The sequence below is a fragment of the Vulpes vulpes genome, chromosome 10 (assembly GCF_048418805.1).
Source record: "Vulpes vulpes isolate BD-2025 chromosome 10, VulVul3, whole genome shotgun sequence".
Taxonomy (NCBI): Eukaryota; Metazoa; Chordata; class Mammalia; order Carnivora; family Canidae; genus Vulpes; species Vulpes vulpes.
This window is the reverse complement of record NC_132789.1, coordinates 17,658,311-17,677,736: the sequence shown is the minus strand read 5'-3', so window position 1 is coordinate 17,677,736 and position 19,426 is coordinate 17,658,311. Positions and strand designations below refer to the sequence as shown.

At 39.0% G+C, this 19,426-nt stretch overlaps 1 pseudogene; it reads left to right on the top strand.

Annotated features, from left to right (window-relative positions):
* Nucleotides 1–18,978, top strand: part of LOC140594268 (FAS-associated factor 2 pseudogene) — a 65,188-nt pseudogene extending 46,210 nt beyond the window's left edge.
* Nucleotides 18,979–19,426: the final 448 nt, after the last annotated feature.

The window sequence follows — 19,426 nt, the reverse complement described above, 5'->3', positions numbered from 1 at the left end:
CAAAGCAAGCTTATGAAAGCACACATTTCCAGGTACCCATACCATCCAAGGTGTCTGATTTGGTAAGATCTAGAGTAAAACCTCGGAAGTGAAATTTTCATCAAGCGTCCCAAGAGGATTCTGACACAGATTTGTGTTTAGAATACCGTTTGGGAAATTGTTTTGGAGCAGAATGAAGAACAAAGTATATTTTTATATGTAAGCACAATGGGAAGGAAACAAGGAATTTAAAACGTGAAGGAGGAAAAGGGGACTCTCGTATTGTACATAGTTAAAAGTCTGTGATTCTCAGATAATCATAACTTTTCCATATGTTACCAGCATGATAGCCTCCAAAGCTTATGCTGTCTTCACTATACCAAATGAAGCTTAAGGAGTGAGTGAGACGGGGAAAAAAGAAATTATTTAAGCAATAGCTCAGGGAGAAGCTAACGAGTTTTTGTTAGCTTCCAAAAAGGCAAGTGCCCATAGTATGGTCAGGAATAAGAAACGGGGGGTGGGGGGGGGCGAAAATAGACAAGAAAAAAGAAAAAGAATGTAATTGTTCGTGTGACCCATTGTGTGCATGTGTACACACACGTACCACAACATGCCACCTACCACAACATACCACTTACCACAGCACACTACAACCCTTCACCACCTGGAAGCTGATGGCTACAGTACAGTCATTATGTGCATTATGTCATGCTCCCAGAGGTTTTCCTAAATCCAGTGTTATGTACTTTCTCTTTAACACTTTGCACACATAATGCCAACAAATCCAGCTCCTTAGGAAGTGCTCACCTTGATATTCTGAATATTTTATACAAAAAATACTTTTATTTATTTTTTTAAGACACTTTTATTTTGACCAAAGTTTCCATTTATATTCACATGGTGAATTACATGTTGAGCTACTTAGCCAATGATCATGAGTCAATTATGGTTTATGGAAATTCACTTGGAATTGTCTATCTGAGAATTATGAAACTTTAAAAATTGTCACTTCCAATTGTCTGAATTTAGAATGGGGAAAACTGAGGCTTCTGCTGTTCTACTTCTCTTCTATTCTTCTTTTGAACTTGTAAACCTCTTCTTTGTAGAAATTTATTAACAAGTACCGTTATATAATGCTTTCTCCAATAAATGAGAAATACACACACATACACTCACATACACCCCTTTTCATTTCTATTATCCATGGCAAAATTTTATCTTGGGTAGTATACTTACTTCCTGGTATCCTCTTTCCCCACATCCTCCTCTCTGCACTCTTATCTAGTAGTAGGTGTTAGAATATTGCTACTTGATGATTAATATTTTCAATGAAAGAGATTAAAGTTGGAAATCTTGCAGAGCTTTTGTATTTATATTTCTATTCTGAGATTTTGGAAATAGACACAAATTCTCAAGTTTCATTTGAAAAACGTTTTAATCATGGAATAAAGACAAGTGTATCTGAGATTATGGTCTTACTATTCAGTAATAAGAATACTCTTAACTATCTGATGGATGAAAACTAGTATTCTAACTCAACATATTTATAGTACAGAGTTTTACTTATTTCTTTACTGATCGCTATGCCAAATCCTGAACTCTGTTCCAGTTGTTTTACTGTGTAATGACTCTTAACCTTTCTACTAATTGGATTGGCTCATATGCTTTTTAGCCTGTCTTCCCTCAGATCCTCATAGCACACTTTTGGAAGCCTGACACTAACAGAGGTCATGTAAAATATGTTAGGTAACTGGTGGTGATATAATCCTGCATAGCCAAACTGAACAATACGTAGAAAAAATGGAATTTAACTTCAATTACCATTTATGAAAATCTGGTTCATTGATGTTTACTAATAAAATACCTCCTCCAAATCCTTTAGTCTGAATATGGACAATCACCTTTTTACACCTTTAAATAGATTCTTCCTATCTGGATAGCTCACACCTAATTCTGATTAAATAAATTATCCATCTGTGAATTCTACAGGTGTAACTTTTAATACTTACCCTTTATTATTTAATACTTACCCCATATTATTTCCAGCAGTCTCCTCCCTGCTCCCAACGTGTCAGACACAAGTAATTTAGTTGCTATGACTTTTCCATTTGCCTAAAGGCAAACCTATCAACCCCTATAAACATGTGTGTTTTATCTTGCTCCCTGTTTGGTATACCATGGATATGTGGGAGAATCAAGATTAGACTTTTGTTGATCTGACTTCTTGATAATAAGGTGTTAGGAAAGCAATAAATGTATTGGAAAAAGAACTTTAAATCATATTTAAGCTTACTAAAGCCTTTCAATAGAACATATTTAATTCTGGTAGTAATAAAATGGATGGGATTTCATTGTAAAGCAGAGCAGAATTCAGCATATACTGTGTCAGCTTTACATGACAGATTATTAATAAACTGCCACTGTTACCACTCGATGCCAGTCTTTGGTGTTGGCATTTTTTTAAACTTGAAACTCAAATGTATTTTTTTAATCTTATTAAAAGATTAGATGTATTTTTTAATCTTATTTTTAAAAGATGTATTTTTTAATCTTATTTTATGAACCAGTTTCTTCTTTTCAATACATTTTTTTCTCTTCTCTGTAGAATTATTGTGTGATTCAATTAATGGTTCCAATTTCATTATACTTATATGTTCTAAAAAACCCTAAGGCATTGTATAACTTCACATAGATCAACTTTAGTTATTTGTTTGTTTGTTTGTTTGTTTGTTTTCATTTGATGAAGGTGAAGACAAGGCAGAGTAAGAATTAAGAAAGAGGATGTACTTTCAACTTGGTACCTAACAAAAATGAGCCATTTGGTAGAATTCATTTTCTCAACTAACTTTCCCCAGTATGTTTGCCTTTTTCTCTCTTTTCTTCTCCTATCCCTGTTCTAGATACACTTTTTTAAAAGATTTTATTCATTTATTCATGAGAGACACAAGAGAGAGAGAGAGGCAGAGACACAGGCAGAGGGAGAAGCAGGCTCCATGCAGGGAGCCCAACTTGGGACTCTATCCCGGGTCTCCAGGATCACGCCCTGGGCTGAAGGCGGCACTAAACCACTGAACCACCCAGGGACCCCCGATACACATTTTATATTGTCCATTAATTCAACAAAACACTTAAATATTTGTATGAAATAGTCATTTTGCTAGTGTTGGAAAAATAATAAGTAGTGGGCAAAGCCTACAGGAAATAGACAGTTCAAGAGAGCTTATAGGGTCTAAGGTTATCCTTTAGATACAAAAGGGCCATTTTGTATCTAAAATTTTTTATGCTTTACAACTCCTTGTCACTCCATCAAAACTTTAGCTATCTATCAGAGAGAAGTTAAGAGTTACTTTAAAATAAGTTGCAATCAGTGGGTTAAAGGACATAGCATCTGATGATGGGGTAAAAAGTGTGTATAATGTCATAGAGAGGGCAAAATGAATAGCAAAACATGCAGGTGATGCGCTGAGTTTTATCTAAGTAGTATATATTATCCTCATTGTCTTAATTGGACGGGTAATGTCAAACCTTTGGACAAAGCTGAAAAAGATTCATACCTAGTAAGGTATGCACTGGTATTTACTGGAAATAAAAGAAATAGAGACTAGAAGAACAATAAAAAATGATCAATCAATGAAACTAAGAGCTGGTTTTTCAAAAAGATAAAACAGGCGTGTCTGGCTGGCTCCATCAGTAAAGCATATGACTATTAATCTTGGGGTCATGAGTTTGAGTCCCACATTGGACATACATATTACATACATAAATAAACATATATATATCAGGGCACCTGGGTAGTATAGTCAGTTAAGCCTTTGACTCTTGGTTTCAGCTCAGGTCATGATCTCAAGGTCATGAGTGCAGAGCCTGCTTGAGATTCTCTCTCTTCCCACCTGTGTGCTCTCTCTCTTTCTCTCTCAAAACAAATCTTTAAAATGTACGTGTATTTTTGAAAGATGAAACTCTCAAACCTTTAGCTACACTAAACGAGACAAAAAGATTTCAATAAATAAAATTAGAAACTAAAGGAGCCATTACAACTGACACTACAGGAATGCATGTGATCAGAAAATAACTGCCATATACAATTATATGCCACCAAATTGGATAACCTAGAAGAAATGAATACATTTCTAGAAGCATAAAACCTACCAAGAATGAATCAAAAAGAATAAATAATATGAATAGGCACCAATGTGTTACACATTAATACTCCATAATGAACAGTGGGCACTGGCTCAAATGTCCCATACTGGTTTTTGCCTTTGAGTCATTCTACATGGTGTTCCTTCTGCCTTATAGGGTTTACCACTTCCCAGCAGTAGGTCCTGGGGAAGTTTCTCAGGCTCATTGACCTCAACTATCTCCCATAGAGAATGGGAAACACATTGGTTGTGATGCTTACCTCATAAGGACATCACAAGGATCAGATGATGTGTGAAAGCATTTTACAAACTGCCAAGTCCTCTGCCCATATGAGCTAATAGAATATAAAACAATGGATGCCAAGGAGTTAAGACAGGGAGGGAACTTAGAAGATAGAAATAACTGCTGTGTGGAAATGGTAGACGTGATTTTTGCTCAACATTCTGGCAAGAGAAACTTTATAAAAGTACAAATTAATTAATAGAGCAAATTGGGGTAAGGGATAGGGAAGAAGGTAATTGAGAAGGGGAGGCCTGGATGTGTTTGGATCCTCTGAAGTCTAGAGAGAGGAAAGTGTGTGTTATCCAGCAGACAATTCCTGCAAGCAACCTGGAGCAATTTTTGCCTGACCCAGACAGATTCAAATCTGGCCTGTGCCATTTTGACATTAAGATTCAGTTTCCTCACCTGTAAAGTGGACATAATAATGGTACCAACCTCAGAGCATTGTGGAGATACTTTAATTCATTTTTTTTGTCACTCAAAAAGATTTCTTAATAATACGGCATTGGACTATAACCAAAATATGAAATAAATATACACAAGTTTATATTGATATAAACAAATGAACAAATAGGGGAGAAAAGGCTAATTTTGCTTTAATAGAATTCCAGATAGGGGCACCTGGCTCAGTGGTTGAATAACTGCCTTTGGCTCAGGTCATGATGCTGGGGTCCTGGGATTGAGTTCTGCATCAGGCTCCCCACGGGGAACTGGCTTCTCCCTCTGCATATGTTTCTGTATCTCTCATGAATGAATAAATAAAATCTTAAAAAATAAAAAATAAAAGAATTCCTAATAATAGACTCCTCACTTCAGGAGGTGAAGGAAAATCCTCCCCACCCCCTACCCCAAAGGTGGGGTAGATTTAGAGCACACTTCTAAACAACAGAGTGTAGAGAGAGGGAAACAGTGACTTGGGGCAGCAGACTGGCACACACAACTTTAACTGAGTGACAAAAGTCAGTGATGAAAGTCAGCAGTAATGCTGTGTGAATCTCATGCACCCCCAACTGAGATGGGATGGAAAGGCACAGAAGCACTTCACCACTGTGGTAGTCTTTCCAAAATTCCATATTCCCAGCCTACTCATGACAGAAATATCAGACACACCCAAATTGAGGCTCCTGCAACAAAGTAGCTGACCATGGGATCCCTGGGTGGCGCAGCGGTTTGGCGCCTGCCTTTGGCCCAGGGCGCGATCCTGGAGACCCGGGATCGAATCCCACGTCGGGCTCCCGGTGCATGGAGCCTGCTTCTCCCTCTGCCTGTCTCTGCCTCTCTCTCTCTCTCTGGGGGTGACTATCATAGATAAATAAAAAAATAATTAAAAAAAAAACACAAAATAGCTGACCAACACATCCCTTCAAAACTGTCTATCGAGGTCACGGAAAACAAGAATGAGAAGCTGTCCCGCACAAGGCTGGTTCAACACTTGTAAAACAATCGATGTGATTCATCATATCAGCAAGAGAAAAACCAAGAACCATATGATCCTCTCATTAGATGCAGAGAAAGCATTTGACAAAATACAGCATCCATTCCTGATCAAAACTCTTCAGAGTGTAGGGATAGGGGAACATTCCTCGACATCTTAAGCGCCATCTACGAAAAGCCCACAGCAAATATCATTCTCAATGGGGAAGCACTGGGAGCCTTTTCCCTAAGATCAGGAACAAGACAGGGATGTCCACTCTCACCACTGCTATTCAACATAGTACTGGAAGTCCTCGCCTCAGCAATCAGACAACAAAAAGACATTAAAGGCATTCAAATTGGCAAAGAAGAAGTCAAACTCTCCCTCTTCGCCGATGACATACTCTACATAGAAAACCCAAAAGCCTCCACCCCAAGATTGCGAGAACTCATACAGCAATTTGGTAGCGTGGCAGGATACAAAATCAATGCCCAGAAATCAATGGCATTTCTATACACTAACAATGAGACTGAAGAAAGAGAAATTAAGGAGTCAATCCCATTTACAACTGCACCCAAAAGCATAAGATACCTAGGAATAAACCTAACCAAAGAGGTAAAGGATCTATACCCTAAAAACGATAGAACACTTCTGAAAGAAATTGAGGAAGACACAAAGAGATGGAAAAATATTCCATGCTCATGGATTGGAAGAATTAATATTGTGAAAATGTCCATGCTACCCAGGGCAATTTACACATTTCATGCAATCCCTATCAAAATACCATGGACTTTCTTCAAACCATCTTAAGATTTGTGTGGAATCAGAAAAGACCCCAAATAGCCAGGGGAATATTAAGAAAGAAAACCATAGCTGGGGGCATCACAATGCAAGATTTCAGGTTGTACTACAAAGCTGTGGTCATCAAGACAGTGTGGTACTGGCACAAAAACAGACCCATAGATCAATGGAACCGAATAGAGAATCCAGAAGTGGACCCTCAACTTTATGGTCAACTAATATTCGACAAAGCAGGAAGACTCTCCCTGGAAAAAAGACAGTCTCTTCAATAAATGGTGCTGGGAAAATTGGACATCCAAATACAGAAGAATCAAACTAGACCATTCTCTGATACCATACACAAAGATGAACTCAAAATGGATGAAAGACCTAAATGTGAGACAAGATTCCATCAAAATCCTAGAGGAGAACACAGGCAACACCATTTTTGAACTTGGCCACAGCAACTTATTGCAAGATACATCCATGAAAGCAAGAGAAACAAAAGCAAAAATGAATTATTGGGACTTCATCAAGATAAGAAGCTTCTGCACAGCAAAAGAAACAGTCCACAAAAGTAAAAGACAACCTACAGAATGGGAAAAGTTATTTGCAAATGACCTCTCAGATAAAGGGCTAGTATCTGAGATCTATAAAGAGCTTATTAAACTCAACAGCAAAGAAACAATCCAATCATGAAATGGGCAAAAGACATGAACAGAAATCATACAGAGGAAGACATAGATATGACCAACAAGCGCCGCATCACTGGCCATCAGGGAAATATAAAACCAAACCACAATGAGATACCACCTCACACCAGTGAGAATTGGGGAAAAGTCACAAGACAGGAAACAACAAATGTTGGAGAGAATGTGGACAAAGGGGAACCCTCTTACTCCGTCAGTGGGGATGTGAACTGGTGCAGCCACTCTGGAGAACTGTGTGGAGTTTCCTCAAAGAGTTAAAAATAGACCTGCCCTACGACCCAGCAATTGCACTGTTGGGGATTTACCTCAAAGATACAGATGCAGTGAAACGCTGGGACACCTACACCCCAGTGTTTATGGGAGCAACGTCCACAATAGCCAAACTGGGGAAGGAGCTTCGGCGTCCATCAAAAGATGAATGGATAAAGAAACCGTGGTCTGTGTATACTATGGAATATTACTCAGCCTTGAGAAACGACAAAGACCCACCATTTGCTTCGACGTGGATGGACCAGGAGGGTATTATGCTGAGTGAAATAAGTCAATCAGAAAAGGACAAACATTATGTGGTCTCATTCATTTGGGGAATATAAAAAGTAGTGAAAGGGAATAAAGGGAAAAAGAAAAAAAATGAGTGGGAAATATCAGAAAGGGGACAGAACATGAGAGTCTGCTAACTCTGGGAAACGAACAAAGGGTGGTAGAAAGGGAGGTGGGCAGGGGTGGGGGTGACTGGGTGACGGGCAGTGAGGGGGGCACTTGATGGGATGAGCACTGGGTGTTGTTCTATATGTTGGCAAATTTAACACCAATAAAAAATAAAATAAATAAATAAATCATCCTTTTGTTCCAAGGATGGAACACACACACACACACACACACACACACACACACACACACACACAAAAGGACAAACATTATATGGTCTCATTAAGTTGGGGAATATGAAAATAGTTAAAGGGCATGAAGGGGAAAGGAGAGAAAATGAGTGGGGAAATATCAGAGAGGGCAAGAGAACATGAGAGACTGCTAACTCTGGGAAACGAAGAAGGGGTGGTGGAAAGGGAGGTGGGTGTGGGGGTTGGGGTGACTGGGTGATGGGACCTGAGGGGGGGCACTTGATGGGATGAACACTGGGTGTTATGCTATATGTTGGCAAATTGAACTCCAATAAAAAGAAATTAAAAAAATAAACAAACGAAACAAAAGAAAAAAAACCAAACAGCAGGTTTCCCTTTTTAATGGCTGAATAATATTCATATATTTTTTCTTTATTCATCTATTTGTTTATGTATAGTATGTTGTTTCCATGTCTTAGCTATTGTAAATAATGCTTCAATAAACATGGAAATACAGAAATCTCTTTCAGAGAGGGATTTTATTTTATTTTGGTTATGTAACCATAGGGTGGTTGCTGGATCATATGGAGTTCTATTTTTAATTTTTTGAGGAACCTCCATCCTCCATATTGCCTTCCATAGTACCCATATTGAATTACATTCCCAACCAACTTGCACAAGGATTCCCTTAACTTCAAATCCTTGCCACCAGCACTTGTTATCACTTATCTTCCTGATAGCCATTCTGACAAGTATGAGGTAACATTCACTGTGATTTTGATTTGCACTTTTGTGATGATCAGTAATGTTAAGGACATTTTCATGTACATATTGGCCATTTGCATATCTTCTTCAGGGAAAACAGTCTATTCAAATCTTTTACCCATTTTAAATCAGATTGTTTTTTGCTGTTGAATTTTCTTATATATTTTAGATGTTAAGTGCTGTTTGCAAATACCGTTTTCCTTGCCATGGGTTGCTTTTCATTTTGTTGTGCAAGAGTATTTTAAGTTGATATTATCTCACTTTTTTTTGGTTTTATTGCTTATAATTTTGGTGTCATATATAATGCGTCATTGCAAAGACCAATATCAGGGATATTTTTTCCCTGTTTTTTTCTAAAACTCTTACGGTTTTAGGTCTTCATGTAATTGTTAATCACCTGAAACTAACTGGAATTTAAATAAAACCTTTAAGAAAAGATACCCAAAAAACGAAGCTTGTTTTAAGATATATGTTTCAAGAAATTCGTTTAAGGAAAGTGCAAGTGAGGGACGCCTGGGTGGCTCGGCGGTTGAGTGTCTGCCTTCAGCTCAGGGCGTGATCCAGGGTCCCGGAATCGAGTCCCTCATCGGGCTCCCTGCGGGGAGCCTGCTTCTCCCTCTGTCTGTGTCTGTGCCCCTCTCTCTCGCTCTCGAATAAGTAAATGAAATCTTTTTTTAAAAAGGAAAGTGCAAGTGAGAAACACCATTAAATAAATAAATAAATAAATAAATAAATAAATAAATAAATGTTTAATTATGTCAGCACGTTGATGTTATCCATAGTTCTCCACATTTAAATTTTAGCAATATTGTAGCTAATATAAAAGACTAGGTGGGCATATTGCAACTCTACCCCTTAATGGGTGTGTGACCATACAGAAGCTGCTTAATTACTCATGTGTTTCTTTTTCTGTATGAACAAAACATGAAAATAGACATCTACATTCTATACCTTAGTAGGAATGAAATAGCATAGGTAATATTTACATGAAATAACATAGGTGAGAGCCCCTTCCCCTCCCTATACTGATAGTACTTGGCACAAGCAGGTAGTAAGTAATTGATATATTGTTCCCCTTTGTCTTCTTATGCTCTGTGTCAGAAAAAAACATTCATTGAAGAAAAGTTGTGTTGAGAGAAAGGATCTTTTCAGCAGTATGAGTTTTAGGTAAGACTTTTGTTATACTGTTGGAACTGCAATTAGTGGATGAGAAGGGCTCATACGTACTTAGCTAGTACCGGGCCATCTCTACACCATACTACTGTCTTCTCCACACAATTCCATAACTGCCTCAAAAAAGGAAAGGATATGCCAAACTTTTCTCTTGCTATGAAAAAGTTTTTTTTTTTTAAGATTTATTTATTTATTCATGATACACATGGGGGCGGGGGCGTGCAGAGACACAGGCAGAGGGAGAAGCAGGCTCCATGCCGGGAGCCCAATGCGGGACCCGATCCCGGAATTCCAGGATCACGCCCTGGGCAAAAGGCAGGCACCAAACTGCTGAGCCACCCAGGGATCCCCTGAAAAAGTTTTAATTGAAAACCAGGATTCTGGGCTGAATACAGCTTCAGCAGATTCCCCATTAAATTAGAAGGGGTTTTTCATTTAAGTCCTAGTGTTGATATGTCACTATGCTCTGTCACTTTGAAAAGCGATAGTGCTTTGTTATCAGCACTGAGCCCTGACAGGCTTTTGATGTAGACTTAGACTAAAATAGATTGCCAGAATGATGAAGGCGCTGCTTACTTTCTAACACCTCCAGGCTGTGGATGTGGGCAAAGGTGCTGACCTATTGCTCTGTCCAGCCCAGTGGGTTTGATCATCTCCAGCTGAATATTTTCACATTTTAGATTGTAAGTTGAAATTGTAGAAGGGTTGATAGGTTTTCAACAGAAGCATGAATGTTACTGATAGCATATGATTTATGCCATCTAGAGACTTAATTTCTTAGGCAAATTGTTAATAATTAATTCTTGCCCTTTAACTTATACATTCTATTTAGAAAGTCTTTAAAGAAAGAAAACCGTACTTGGTGAGTTATAGAGGAAGTTGGCCTGCCAAAAAACATAGTCATTCCTTGAATTAAACACCATGTGCCAACCTTCTGCCAAGCACTGAGTTAGGTGTTGCAAACAGAAAGACAATTAAGAGTACCCGTCCTCAAGCAGAGAGATATATACAGAGGTAGATACTTATAAAATAATGCAGCAAGTGAAATATTATGCATAGAATATTACTGAAGCACAAAAAGCAATTATCTTGATATCTCTTAGGAAACAGGTAACAGAAATAGTGCATGTGTAACCAGTATCCTTGTTCCTAATGACCAGATCAGCACATTCAATGTATAGCTGAATGTTTAGATTGATATGACATTACCTTTCTTGGCTAGGAACAAGATTTCTCTTAGGAGAGGCTGAACATGCATATTCAAATAGAGTTTGCTATCAGAAAAGTGGAAAGGTTTTTGAGGGCTCAGAATTAGTATTTCTTCTTACATTTGCCACCCCACCCCCAGACACGCACACAGTTTAACTCTCTGTACACCATAGTGTCCCATGCCTTTCTGCTGTTGGCCATATAGAAAATAAATACTTTTTGAAAAAGCTTTGCTCTATAACATTTCCAGGCTCCTTCATGTGGGCTCACTTTTCTACTCAGCATGTTTCTCTACATTAAACTCTGGTAGATATGATAAGCAAGTAGCTAAAGAGCATTTAAAAGAGTTTACACTGTGAATGGAAAAATACAGATTTTACTGCCTTTGTTGCCTTTTAAAACTAAACCTCTTCTTGAATGTATTTGTATAGGATTTTCATAGCCCTCCCCTCTGGAGCAATGTTTTAGCAATGCTGCTCTGAGTTTTAATCACTGGATATTTGGTTTTTTCTTCCACACTAATTTCAAATCACAAACTAACATTCAAATTGAAAACAGTAATAGGTTTACAGTCTTTCAATTTACTTTTAACTTCATGCTATCTAAAAAAAAAAAAAAAACTTCATGCTATCTTTTCAGAGCATCTGATCAAGTTTAACACCATTGGATAGTTTAAAACTCAGTTTGCAGTAATCCACAGCCCTCAGAAATATTTGACTTCTACCTAAAAGTAAATAAAGGTAAAAAGTCTCTACATCTTCAATAAAAGTTTTCAAAAATGAATCAGCCACATGTTTTGAGTCCCATCTCTGTGAGCAAATTTCCAGAATAAATCATTTCTGGGCTTGGCTGAATTCCAGAGCACTGCAGGTCTCAGTCCAGAGGGCTGCATATATATGCAGATTGGCCATTCAAAGTTAAGGAAATACCTGCTTTCTATATTTATAGATGCTGCCACTTATATTTTGCATTTTATATGATCATTTCCTTGTCTACCTTAAACTATTAAGTTCATGAGTATGGGAATCTCTTCATTGTATTTCCAGCCATAGCTCACTCAGTACCTAGACCAACAGTAGGCACTCAAGGAATACCTGCTAAATCGCCAAATCCCGTGTTTAGGACTGTGAGTGAATAATGGGAACAGAGTTGTACTCAGATGTTAAAGATGACTTCGTATATATTGATCCCTAGATATATGAAGTCAAAAATAACAACAATAAGGAGGGCTTAGATAACTAAAAGTGTTCCTAGAGTAGTATAGCAAATAGGTTCCAGGGAGCTTCATGGACGCTTTCCCCTACCTCACTTATTAACTGGCATTAAGGTAGGAATGTATAGCACAATGCTTCCTTTAAGCAACAAACTTTCAGAAGTATTGCTCCAAGACACAACTCACATAGCAAATAAAGTATAATGTCTTAGAATGGTCTTTAGGACCTGAATTTCTAATTGAGATCTTGTTTTAACATTTTCCTAACTCACACACACACACACACACACACAAACAGGGCATATGCAATATATACTTCTGTGTGTGTAGGTATATATATAAGAAATAGCAATGCTATCTATATACAATTGATACATATACTAATATATATGAGTAACTATATATTTATACATTATATAAGTAACATGTTTGTAATATTTAAATATTACATATGTGATATCTATGTAATACAAACTTATTTATTATAGAAGTCATAACTAAGTTATTAAGCTGTTATCCCTTTTGACAATAAATATCATCTCTCTTGGTCTTACTTACTCTCTATTTCCCAGTTGGGCTTTTAGGCATTTGATGGTGAGAGAATGAGTTAATTTTACCTCTCTAAACAAAGCCAACTGGGAAATGGCTTGGATGCCACCATGGAGGTAATAGAAGATGCCCAATTTTGGTAAATAAAAAACATGTGACTAGATGTCTCCTCATTATTTCAATATTGTATAAATAATACTCTTAAAAATATCAAACAGATCATAAGAATATCTGATAATATTTCAACTCCAATTTTATAGAGAAACACAAATTGTAGCTGTCAGAATGATCCTCTTTCCTAAGCAAAACAACTAACGTAGCAACAAGGTGTATGAGGAGATCAGCAATTTATAAAAGGACTACCTTTTGCTTCTAGTTTTAAATTCTTCACTGGGTCAAACTGTGACTTCATGGCTACTTATTTAATGTGTGTTTGTGTGCATAGGTCTGTGTTTTCTTTCCAGTTATGTTGCCAGTTTATTCAGCAATTTTACCATTTTGACAAAGCTTATGGATTTAAGACGTTTTATAGCAGAATTATTTATTATGAACAAAGTTTCATCTTAATAAAGATGTACTTGTATGGACAAGTACATTTTAATTTTTTCAAGATACATTAATGAAAAAATATTCTGGATCTGTTTTCATTCTTTCTTTTATTCTACACTCCTTCCCCACAAAAAAGTATGCACATATACATAATTATTTTTTACATAATTATTAAGACAAAATTAATATGATTCAGTCAGAGTTCAGGTATGACATTTGTTAATTCATATGGCTAGTGCTCGAAAGGAAATATTATTTATATAAAGGTAGTCTTATAGGGCTAAGCAACAAAAGAAAACCGAATTGAATATGGCAAATAACATGGAATTAAGTACTGTTTCAAGCGTAATTTTTTTTTAAATGTGGTCATTCTGCACTGTTATTCATTCTGTTCAAAGAAAAAGCAACCTTGAGTAATGTATTTTTAAAATCAGCAACTTAATTAGAGGAAAATTTTTAAACAGGCAAAACAAAACAAAACACCCAGAGTATGAAAATCAAAACAGGAAATTATGTTACAATAAGAGGTAATCAAATCATTCCTTTAAGAAGCGTAGAGGCGGCGGCCAAATGGCAGCGCCTGAGGAGCCGGATATAACCCAGGAGCAGACAGAGAAACTGCTGCAGTTTCAGGATCTAACTGGCATAGCAACTATGGATCAATGCTGCCATCCCTTGGAACAGCATTACTGGGACATAGAGGCTGCTGTACAGGACCGATTGAATGAACAAGAGGGTGTGCCAGATGTTTTCAACCCACCTCCATCCTGACCCCTGCAAGTTAATACAGTTGAGCACAGGCTCTACAGTTAGGCTATTGCAAGACCACAGCCAAGGGGGCTGCCTGGATGGGGTTATTACTTAATAATGCTTCCATTCCGATTTACCTACACAATACTTGATATATTTAGGTTTGCCCCTCGCAGCTGGGTCACTGACCCCGTTGGGGACATTGTTTCATTTATGCTCTCTTTTGAAGAGAAATATGGGAGGGCACACCCTGCCTTCCACCAGGGAACGTACAGCCAGGCACTTAACGATGCCAAGCGGGAGCTTTGGTTGCTTTTGGTTTGTCTTCATGGAGATGATCCCCAGGACTCCGATGAGTTCTGTTGCAACACACTCTGGGCCCTGAAGTTATTTCCCTAATAAACACTAGGATGCTTCGCTGGGCATGCTCCGCAAATAAACCTGAGGGATATAGGGTCTTGCAGGGTTTAGGAGGGAACACCTATCCATTCCTGGCCTTGATTATGCTGAAGGATCAGAGAACGACTGCAGTGGGACCCGATGACCTTATTAACCAGCTGACATGTATCATGGATGCAAACCAGACTTACCTCGTGTCAGAACGCCTTGAAAGGGAAGAACGAAATCAGACCCAGGTCCTGCGACAACAGAAAGACGAGGCCTATCTGGCCTCTCTCAGGGCTGACCAGGAGAAGGAAAGGAAGACACGGGAGGAGCCAGAGCTGAAGGGGCGCAAGGAGGAGGAGGAGGTGCAACAGCAAAAGTTGGCAGAGGAGAGAGGTGCGCGGAATCTACAAGAGGAAAAGGAGGGGAAGCTGGAGTATCTGCCCCCAGAGCCTTCCCCTGATGACCCTGAAAGTGTCAAGATCATTTTCAAATTAGCCAATGATTCTCGAGTAGAGAGATGATTCCACTTTTCACAGTCTCTAACAGTAATCCATGACTACTTCTTCTCCTTGAAAGAAAGCCCTGAAAAGTTTCAGATTGAAGCCAACTTTCCCCGGCGGGTGCTGCCTTGCATCCCTTCAGAGGAGTGGCCCAACACCCCCACACTTCAGGAGGCCAGACTTAGCCACACAGAAGTTCTCTGTTCAGGACCTGAAAGATGAATGACATTTTTCTTCCCTCTCCCCTCCTAATCCCTAAAAGAAATGGAGAAACAAACAAACAAACAAAAACCGAGAGAGAAATTCATATTATTATTATAATACAATATTTTTTTTAAGATTGCTGTATCCTAAGGGAGGATCAGAAACCATGCAGCCCAAAAGAGTCACCACCTGTGTGTGTGTGTGCGAAGGTCAGCAGTGAACGTTCCCACTGGCAAGCCCACCCTTCCCTACTGCCTCTGCACCACACACCTTCCAAAGAAAGGTCGAAGGACTTCGACCCAGTCATTGTCCCAACTGGGGAAGGGGACATTCCCACTAGTTCTCATTCATCCTTGCTTTTATGAAAAATAAAAGTGGAAAAAAACATCTATCAACCAGCTACTACTGCAGCATCTCCTGAGGACTTGCTTCTCCCACCACCAGAGAAGAGGCACAGAAGAGAGATGTTCCTTGAACTTCCCACATTTTATGAATAACTTCTAAATGTTTTTTGTTGCTTTGTAATGACCAAAGGAATGAGACTGACAATGTTGTGCCCCTAAGTAATAAGCAGGTCAGCACAAGGTGGGTGCAGCCCAAAATAGTCAGTCCTGCTCTGCTTGTCCAGGGGTAGGGGGTTTTGTTAAATTTCCTGAGTCCCACAACATAGCTGGTTTTTTTTTTTTTAACTTTATTTGATAAAGAGCCAATTCTTAAGCCCATGAATTCATGCTCTGGGCTCCTTAGCCCACAAGAGTGTAATAAAGGTGACCTGGGCTGGTTTGTGCTTATTTTTGCCATTGTCCCTCTCACATTCCTAGAGAGGTTGTTCTTTTTTGTCCAACTCTTGCTGTCCTTTCTTACCATCTATGCGCCTCGCTTGGAGTATTGGGAGAAATCTGGAGTTCATTGCCCCACAAAGTCTCTGTACAGATATCCCCATATATGCAGTGTGAACTCTGTGTATACTCATTAACTGCAGTTGTCCCTTGGAATCTGTACTAGATGGTTACTATGCAATCTGAACCAAAGGATAGCAGCTCTTCATTCCTCTTCTGATGTGTACGTGCTCTTCCTGCCCAGCCCCGAGTGTTCCTGAATTGCCAATCTTGGTGCCTTATCAAAGGACTAGCAGGGTCAATGGTAGAACCAGCAGAACCCCATGATGGTGCCCTGCCTGTATCAGTGGGAGAAGTGGGTGGTGGTGGTGGTGGTGGTGGTGGTTCAAGGATAGAACTAGAAACCTTGAAGGGAGCCAAGACAGAACTCCAGGTGTGTGTAAACTGCTGGAAGGTACAGTTAGTTTCTGATATAGCCACCTGCTGGAGGCAGGTTTTAATCCTCTCCCTCTATTGCTGTTTTGAGGTAATAGGGGTTTTTTAACCTCTGGATGGATGTCCCTTCTTTGGTTGAGTTTATGGTAATGGGTACATGGGTCATGCCATGTATTATTAACAGATGTCAGCATGAGCTGGCAAATATTCCAAAGTGTTCTATAGCTAGACTGGTGCAGACTTGTAACACAGCAACCTACTGAAGTAACTGGAGCCTAGCATGCTTTGAGGCCAGGCTTCATATCAAGATAAAACATAACGTGGTAGATTTGCAGTCTCCAAAGGCTTTCTCTCTTGCTTCCCTAAAATCTAAGGGCAACTCTTTCTCTTTTAGGTAGCAGTGATGTACGTGGCTTCTCCTCTGCATCCCACAGTGGTTGGGGTAAACATGGGTAAGGGACAGAATAAGGAACCTCACAAGGCACCACCTAGGGAGCCCGGGAATTACCCAGTGGTCTTGGCACAGATGTCTAAAACACCATCTCTAGGAAAATTTAATTTAATTCTGCTCCTCGCTGCCGATTATTCCATTTTGTTTACTGCTGCCTCAAGGCCAGATGAGTGGGAAGTCACTGTCTATTGGCATGAAAGGTAACTGGAATGGATACCAGGATAAAGCATGTTCTCTATTCAGCCTTATGTGAAGTCTGCTTCATGCTTACAACCATGCAAAGAGGAATTTTCCCACATAACTTTGAGTCTCCCTCCCTGTCAAACTCATAGCTATTTCCCCGGCAGTACACAGAAGGGCAGGATATTAAGGGCCTTCTCTAGGTTGGGTATTGTTTTGGGTGTTTTGCCCACACATCTTTGGGAAGTTGTAAAACTTTTTCCTTAATTCAGTCTGCATCTTATTCTACAACGTGCACGTTATGTCTCTTGGCCTTTCAATACTTGTTCAGGGAAGGAGGTCAGATGCCAGACTGTTAAGAAAAAGTGTATGTCGGTACGGTTCTTGGGATGGCCTACCCATTTACTTTAGGTTTCAGGAAGTTTTATCTGAAGCACATGTTCCTTCCTAGTCCATGTGGAAACAAGCCTGCTTTGCTCAGACCCCATTCCTGTCTCCTTACCGTAGGGCTGCTGCATAGGTGTCATCTCCCTTCCTCCTCCAGGAAGGATGCACATTTTGTCACTTAAAGCCAGTACAATCTGTTACTCCCAAGGACCTCGGAACTCCATGGGACCTGCAAGGGAGAAAATACTGAGAAGCCGATGATCTGCAAGGATTCGCTCATTTCCAGATCACCTCCGGGTTATTTCAGCTGTTTATCAAACAGCAAGCCATCAGCCTAAAAAAAAAAAAAAAAACACTTGTTTCAAGTTCTCTTCTGCATCCCAAAACTGACGTTGTAGATTCAACTGAATGACATGGGAAATGACCAAGCAAAGACACCCAGTTGGAGTCCGTTGAATTTCTGCAGTTAGTGGGGCATTTCTGGTCTTTTCTTCCACTTCTGCAGAATTTCCTGCAGCAAATACTTCTTTTGTCCTTGCTTGCCTCCACTGTGATGTTTGGATAAAAAATGATCAGAGAATATCTCTTAAAAAATAATAAGGAACCTAGAATCTTCAGCTGAGCAGTCATTATGAAAATTGCTAATGGTGCCAAGGCCAAGGAAAGAGTTTCAGAAAATGACTGTGGGAGGAAAGAGTGATAACCCCCAGAATGCAAAATCAGGGGAGTATTACCTGGTGCTTGAACAAGGAGCTCCACTTTGCAACTGTTTCCTTTTTTTTTTTTTTTTTTTAGGACTTGTGAGGAATGCAGCAAACAGGAAATCCCTCCACAAAAGATGCAGTGTCCCAACTTGGTACTGCGCCTGAATAGTTTACGTGATAATTTACTGAAGAAATCTAGTGTACTTTAAATTTTTTTCATAAAAGTTCCCATTGTGTTGTAGGTTAACATTAAATGTTTTATACAAAAAAATCATTTTTAATCATTAATGATTAAATCATTCTGGTAAAAGATTAATATCAATGTAGTATGAATAAGCCCATTATAAATAGCATGTTGTCTGAAAATGGAAAGAAGAGTTTAGATACATGAACCTGAAAGTCATCACTAGAAACCATTAAGATACCTAGAATTTTCATCTGAATTCACTCATTCTTAATTGATCATTTATCTATCACCAGTAGGTTGGACTTTTGTGGGGTTTGGGATAAAAAAAGAAAAAAGAAAAAAAAACAAACTCTCCTTAAGTAACTTTCATTCAATCAAGAGAAAGAAAAAATATAAACAGGTAATAGCAACATTCTCTATCTGTATACAAAATGCTTATAGATGCTACTTATTTATTATATGCCCATGTCAGAATTTGTTTTTTTTTTAATTTTTTTTAATTTTTATTTATTTATGATAGTCACACACAGAGAGAGAGAGAGAGGCAGAGACATAGGCAGAGGGAGAAGCAGGCTCCATGCACCGGGAGCCCGACGTGGGATTCGATCCTGGGTCTCCAGGATTGCGCACTGGGTCTAAGGCAGGCGCTAAACCACTGCGCCACCCAGGGTTCCCCCATGTCAGAATTTGTATACATAAACCAAGTCAGGGATGCTGGCCACCTCTTTGAAGTTTTTCACCATTTTACCCAGCTCTTCATTCTTGTTTGATAGTTATTAAACACCTGAGGGGAAGAA